The sequence below is a fragment of the Grammomys surdaster genome, unplaced genomic scaffold (genome assembly GCF_004785775.1).
Source record: "Grammomys surdaster isolate TR1022 unplaced genomic scaffold, NIH_TR_1.0 125581, whole genome shotgun sequence".
Classification (NCBI taxonomy): domain Eukaryota; kingdom Metazoa; phylum Chordata; class Mammalia; order Rodentia; family Muridae; genus Grammomys; species Grammomys surdaster.
Genome location: NW_021620427.1, coordinates 1,021,201 through 1,027,939, shown reverse-complemented (window position 1 = coordinate 1,027,939; position 6,739 = coordinate 1,021,201).

The window sequence follows — 6,739 nt, the reverse complement described above, 5'->3', positions numbered from 1 at the left end:
ATTCCCAACTTAAAGGGCCAGTAAATATCTTCAACAAAATTAGAGGAAAACTTCCCTAACCTAAAGAAAGACATGCCCATAAACATATAACAAGCCTACAGAACACCAAATAGACTAGACCAGTAAAGAAACACCTCCCATCACCCATCACATAACAATCAAAACAGCAAATGCACAATATATATATATAAAGGAGTAAGGGGGTAAGGGGAAAGGCCAAGTAACATATAAAGACAGATATATCAGAATTACACCAGACTTCTCACCAGATTCTATAAAAGTGAGAAGATCCTGGACAGATGTCATACAGATCCTAAGAGAACACAAATGCCAGCCCAGGCTACTATACCCAGCAAAACTCTCAATTGCCATAGATGGAGAAACCAAGATATTCCATGACAAAACCAAATTTACACAATATCTTTCCACAAACCCAGCACTACAAAGAATAATTGAGGGAAAGTTGCAATACGAGGAGAGAAATTATACCCTAGAAAGAGCAAGAAAGTAATTTTCTTCCAACAAATCCAAAAGAAGATAGCGCCACAAACAATGCCACCACTAATATCAAAAACAACAAGAACAACAATATCCTTTCCTTAATATCTCTTAACATCGATGGACAAAATTCCCCAATAAGAAGACATAGACTAACGGACTGGATATGTAAACAGGACCCAGCATTTTGCTGAATACAGAAAACCCACCTCAGTGACAAAGACAGACATTACCTTAAAGTAAAAGGCAGGAAAACAATTTTTCAAGCAAATGGTCCTAAGAAACAGGCTGGAGTAGCCATTCTAATATCGAATAAAATTGACTTTCAACTTAAACCTATCAAAAAGGATAAGGAAGGACATTTCATACTCTTCAAAGAAAAGTCAACCAACATGAACTCTCAACTCTGAACATCTGTGGTCCAAATACAAGAGTACCCACTATCATAAAAGAAACATTACTAAAGCTCAGAGCACACATTGCACCTTACACAATACTAGTGGGAGACTTCAATACCCCATTCTCAGAAATGGACAGGTCATGGAAACAGAAACTAAACAGAGATACAGTGAAACTAACAGAATTTATTAACCAAATGGATTTAACAGATATCTATAGAACATTTCATCCTAAAACAAAAGAATATATCTTTTTCTCAGCACCTCATGGTACCTTCTCCAAAATAGACCATATAATTGGTCACAAAACAGGCCTCAACAGATAAAAAAAAAAAATTGAAATAATCCCATGCATCCTATCAGATCACCATGGATTAATGTTGGTCTTCAATAATGACAAAAACAATGGAAAGCTGACATTCACGTGGAAACTGAACAACTTTCTACTCAATGATAATGTGGTCAGGGAAGAAATAAAGAAAGAAATTAAAGACTTTTTTAGAATTTAATGAAAATGAAGGCACATCATGCCAAAGTTATGAAACACAATGAAACCAGTGCTAAGTGGAAAACTCATAGCTTTAAGTACTTACAAAAAGAAACTGGAGAAAGCATACACTAGCAACTTGACAACACACCTGAAAGCTCTAGAACAAAAAGAAGCAAACATACCAAAGAGGAGTAGATGGCAGGAAATAATTAAACTCAGGGCTGAAATCAACCAATTAAAAGCAAACAAACAAAAAAAACTATACAAAGGATCAATAAAATCAGGAGCTGGTTCTTTGAGAAAATCAACAAGACAGTTAAACCCGTAGCCAGACTAATCAGAGGGCAGAGAAACAGTATCCAAATTAATAAAATCAGAACTGAAAAGGGAGACATAACTACAGAAACTGAGGAAATTCAAAAAATCATCAGATCCTACTACTAAAGCCTATACTCAACAAAATTGGAAAATATGGATGAAATGGTCAATTTTCTAGACAAATACCAGTTACCAAAGTTAAATCAGGTCCAGATAAACCATCTAAACAGTCCCATAACCCAGAAAGAAATAGAAGCAGTCATTAAAAGGCTCCCCACCAAAAAAAGTCCGGGACCAGATGGTTTTTTAGTGCAGAGTTCTATCAGACCTTCAAAGAAGACTTAATCCCAATTCTATATAAACTGTTCCACAAAATAGAAACAGAAGAAACACTACCCACTTCATTCTATGAAGCCACAATTACTCTCATACATAAACCACACAAAGATCCAACAAAGAAGGGAACTTAAGACCAAACTCCCTTATGAATATAGATGCAAAAATACTCAATAAAATTCTCAAAAACGAAATCCAAGAACACGTCAAAACAGTCATCCATCATGATCAAATAGGCTTTATCCCAGGAATGTAGGAATGGTTCAATATACCGAAATCCATCAATGTAATCCACTATATAAACAAACTCACAGAAAAGAAAAAAAATAACACATGATCCTCTCACAAGATGCTGAGAAAGCATTTGTCAAAATGCAACACTCCTTCATGATAAAAGTCTTGGAAAGATCAGAAATTCAAGGCCCATACCTAAACAGAGTAAAAGCAATATACAGCAAACCAGTAGCCAACATCAAACTAAATGGAGAGAAACTTGAAGCAATCCCACTAAAATCAGGGACTAGACAAGGCTGCCCACTCTCTCCCTACCTATTCAATATAGTACTGGAAGTCCTAGCCAGAGCAATTAGGCAACAAAAGGAGGTCAAAGGGATATAAATTGGAAAGGAAGAAGTCAAAATTTCATTATTTTCAGATGATATGATAGTATACTTAAGTGACTCCAAAACTTCCACCAGAGAACTCCTAAACCCGATAAACAACTTTAGCAAAGTGGCTGGATATAAAATAAACTCAAAAAATAAAAAAATCAGTAGCCTTCCTCTACCCAAAAGATAAACAGGCTGAGAAGGAAATTAGGGAAATGACACCCTTCACAATAGTCACAAATAATATAAAATACCTTGGTGTCAATCTAACCAAGCAAGTGAAAGATCTGTATGACAAGAACTTCAAGTCTCTGAAGAAAGAAATCAAAGCAGATCTCAGAAGATGGAAAGATTTCCCATGCTCATGGATTGCCAGGATTAATATAGTAAAAATGGCTATCTTGTAGAGAGCAATCAACAGATTCAAAGCAATCCCCATCAAAACTCCAAATCAGTTCTTCACAGAGATAGAAAGAGCAATTCTCAAATTCATTTGGAATAACAAAAAACCCAGGATAGGAAAACTATTCTCAACAATAAAAGAACTTCTGGAGGAATCACCATCCCTGACCTCAAGCTATACTACAAAGCAATAGTGATAAAAACTGTATGATATTGGTACAGAGACAGGCAAGTAGATCAATAGAATAGAATTGAAGACCCAGAAATGAACCCACACACATATGGTCACTTGATCTTTGACAAAGGAGCTAAAACTGTCCAGTGGAAAAAGGACAGCATTTTCAAGAAATGGTGCTAGTTCAACTGGAGGTCAGCACGTAGAAGAATGCAAATCGATCCATTCTTATCTCCTTGTACAAAGCTCAAGTCCAAGTGGATCAAGGACCTTGACATAAAACCAGATACACTGAAACTAATAGAAAAGAAAATGGGGAAAAGCCTTGAACACATGGGCACAGGGGAAAAGTCCTGAACAGAGCACCAATGACTTATGCTCTAAGATCAAGAATTGACAAATGGGACCTCATAAAGCTACAAAGCTTCTGTAAATCAAAGGACACCATCAATAGGACAAAGTGGCAACCAACAGATTGGGAAAAGATCTTTGCCAATCCTACATCTGATAGAGGACTAATATCTAATATATACAAAGAATTCGAGAAATTAGACTTGAGGCAATCAAATAAGCATATTAAAAAATGGGGTACAGAGCTAAACAAAGAATTCTCAACTAAGGAAACTCGAATGGCCAAGAAGCACCTAAAGAAGTGTTCAACATCTTTAGTCATCAGGGAAATACAAATCAAAACAACCCTGAGATTCCACCACACGCCAGTCAGAATGGCTAAGATCAAAAACTCAGGTGACAGTTGAGGTGACAGGTGACTGGTGAGGATGTGAAGAAAAAGGATCACTCCTCCGTTGTTGATGGGATTGTAAACTGGTACAACCACTATGGAAATCAGTCTGGTGGTTCCTCAGAAAACTGAACATTGTATTACCTGAGGACCCAGCTATACCACTCCTGGGTATATACCCAAAAGATGTTCCAGCATAAAACAGGGACACATGCTCCACTATGTTTATAGCAGCCTTATTTATAATAGCCAGAAGCTGGAAAGAACCCAGATGTCCTTCAACAGAGAAATGGATACAGAAAATGTGGTACATTTACACAATGGAGTACTACTCAGCTATTAAAAACAATGAATTTGAGAAATTCTTAGGCAAATGGTTGGAACTAGAAAATATCATCCTGAATGAGATAACCCAATTACAAAAGAATACACATGGTATGGACTCACTGATAAGTTGATATTAGCCCAAAAGCTCTCAATACCTAAGATACCACTCATAGACCACATGAAGCTCAAGAAGACGAAGGAAGACCAAAGTATGGGTGCTTTGGTCCTTCTTAAAGGAGTATCAAATTACTCAACCAGAGCTCCCAGGGTCTAAACCTCCATCCTGGGAACACAAAGGGAGGTACTTGTGGCTCCACTAACTCATGGCTAGTTCAGGATAGCTTTGTCAGGAATCAGTGGAAGAGGAGGCCTTGGTCACTGAAAGTTTGGATTCTCTAGTGTTGAAAACTTTGAGAACAGGGAGCTGGGAATGGGTGGATGGTGGGGGCACACCCTCATAGAAGTAGGAGAAGGGGGATAGGATAAGGGGTTTGGGGGATAATGGGAGAGAGGATAACATTAAAAGGTAAATAAAATAGCCAATAAAAAACAGGTAATGAGTCTGGCAATTGTAGTCGAGTACTCAAGATTTTTTGTCAACAGTTTATTACGGGGATTTTGTATAATCCTCAAGGACATGATAATGTGGAAGAGGCCCATGGAACTTTAAAACGATTGATGACATACTGTTGCTGAGACATAGAATGATGCTGACCTATGAGCTTGCTGAGTGCCCTGACAAGGGTGACTGGGGAGCTGTATTGGACATATATGTTCCTGAACCACCTTTGCTTGACTATATCCCAGATGGGACAAGCTGCCTTGCCTCAAGTTTTTAGACCTTGTGGGACAGAGAATCAAAAAGAAAAATTATAATGTCTCTTGTATTTTTCTTAAAGGTGATCAGCTATTAGGACTCAATCATGTACTGGTCTAGAAATCAATTCAATATTGGAAATAACAGTCTACATTTGGAAGGCTGGATCTGGACATTGTCAGAGACATATTTCCAAGTTAGCTGTAGTTCACTATGATGTTATGATAGCAAGAGATAAAGTTGGGACAGGATCTGGATTTCAAACAAGGCTTAGTGCATGTTAAGGCTCTTTTAATTGTCTAGCTAAAATTGATTTTGTCTCTTCTACAGTATTTATTGTAAATTACATTGACTGTACAATTTCCAATTGTGTTAGTGTGTTGAAACCTGGAATGTCTCTTACAGGGGTTTACCAACCAGCTTTTGTCTTACTGCCCTGAGTATTAGAAAACCTTGATTCTCTGAAAAAAGCTTGAAAGTGCTGGAAGAAGTGAGTTAGGTTTTAAGAAGAACCAAGAGGGTAGCAGGCTTGGTTATTGCTGGTATAACACCTTTAATTTCATCAATTGCTAGCACCACTGCTTCTACAATATCATTGACACAAAGAACTAAGACAATTATTTTTGTTAACCATCTAGCAAAAAATGTTACTAATGTATTGAGTATACAAAAAAATGTATATAGGTATCTGGAACAACAGATTGATGCTCTATAACCTCTTCAAATTATCTGAAGGAGGTTCAGGGTTCAAGAGTTAGGAGCCATCCCAAGTGTCATGACAAATATTATTGGAGTAGTGTTACTTCTAAAATTTACAATGATTGTCATTGTAATTAGAAAAAACTTTAAAGACACCTCTAGGATATTTGGCATAATCCTAACACCTCTCTGGGTGTGTTAACTTTGCATAGTGAGATTATGAATTTTAAAAATGCTGCTCTTTTGAGCTTTGATGCTGCAGATAATGCCAATAAAATTATCCATGGCCTGAGGTCAGTATTTCCATTTTGGTCAAACTTCAGAAATGGCATATATAGTTTGATCAGGCTAGCCCTTCTTGTCCTGGGAATACATTTATTCCTGCCCATTGTGTTAAAGTTTGTCTCTAACTACATCAACAGCCTGGCAGCCAATGTACATGACTTGAAACTGATAATGGACCCCCAGACAGAGTTATTAATTTAATAGGCTGGCAAGCCAAGGACAGGTAAGTCCTAAGACAGAAGTGCATTGCTTATGATAACTCATATTCCACGATGGGTAAGGAAGACTTTCTTGTCAGAATGACCTAAGACAGGCTCAGTCTGGTTTATCCAATTAAAAAGGGGAGATGTAGAGAGCTTTTGGGCCTGCCTGGCAGGAATCTGACATAGACCAAGGACAAGGAAATGGACTGCAGGCAGGAATCTGACATTGGGCTGGAACAAAGAAGTAATTTTAGGCAGAAATCTAAATCCTAGGCTAGAACAAAGAAGTAATTATAGGCAGAAATCTAAATCCTATACTAGAACAAAGAAGTAATTTTAGGCAGGAATCTAAATTTTAAGCTAGAACAAAGAAGTAGGCTTCAGGCATGAAAATGACTTTGGGCTAGGACAAGGAAGTAGGCTCAGATACTTTGATCATCC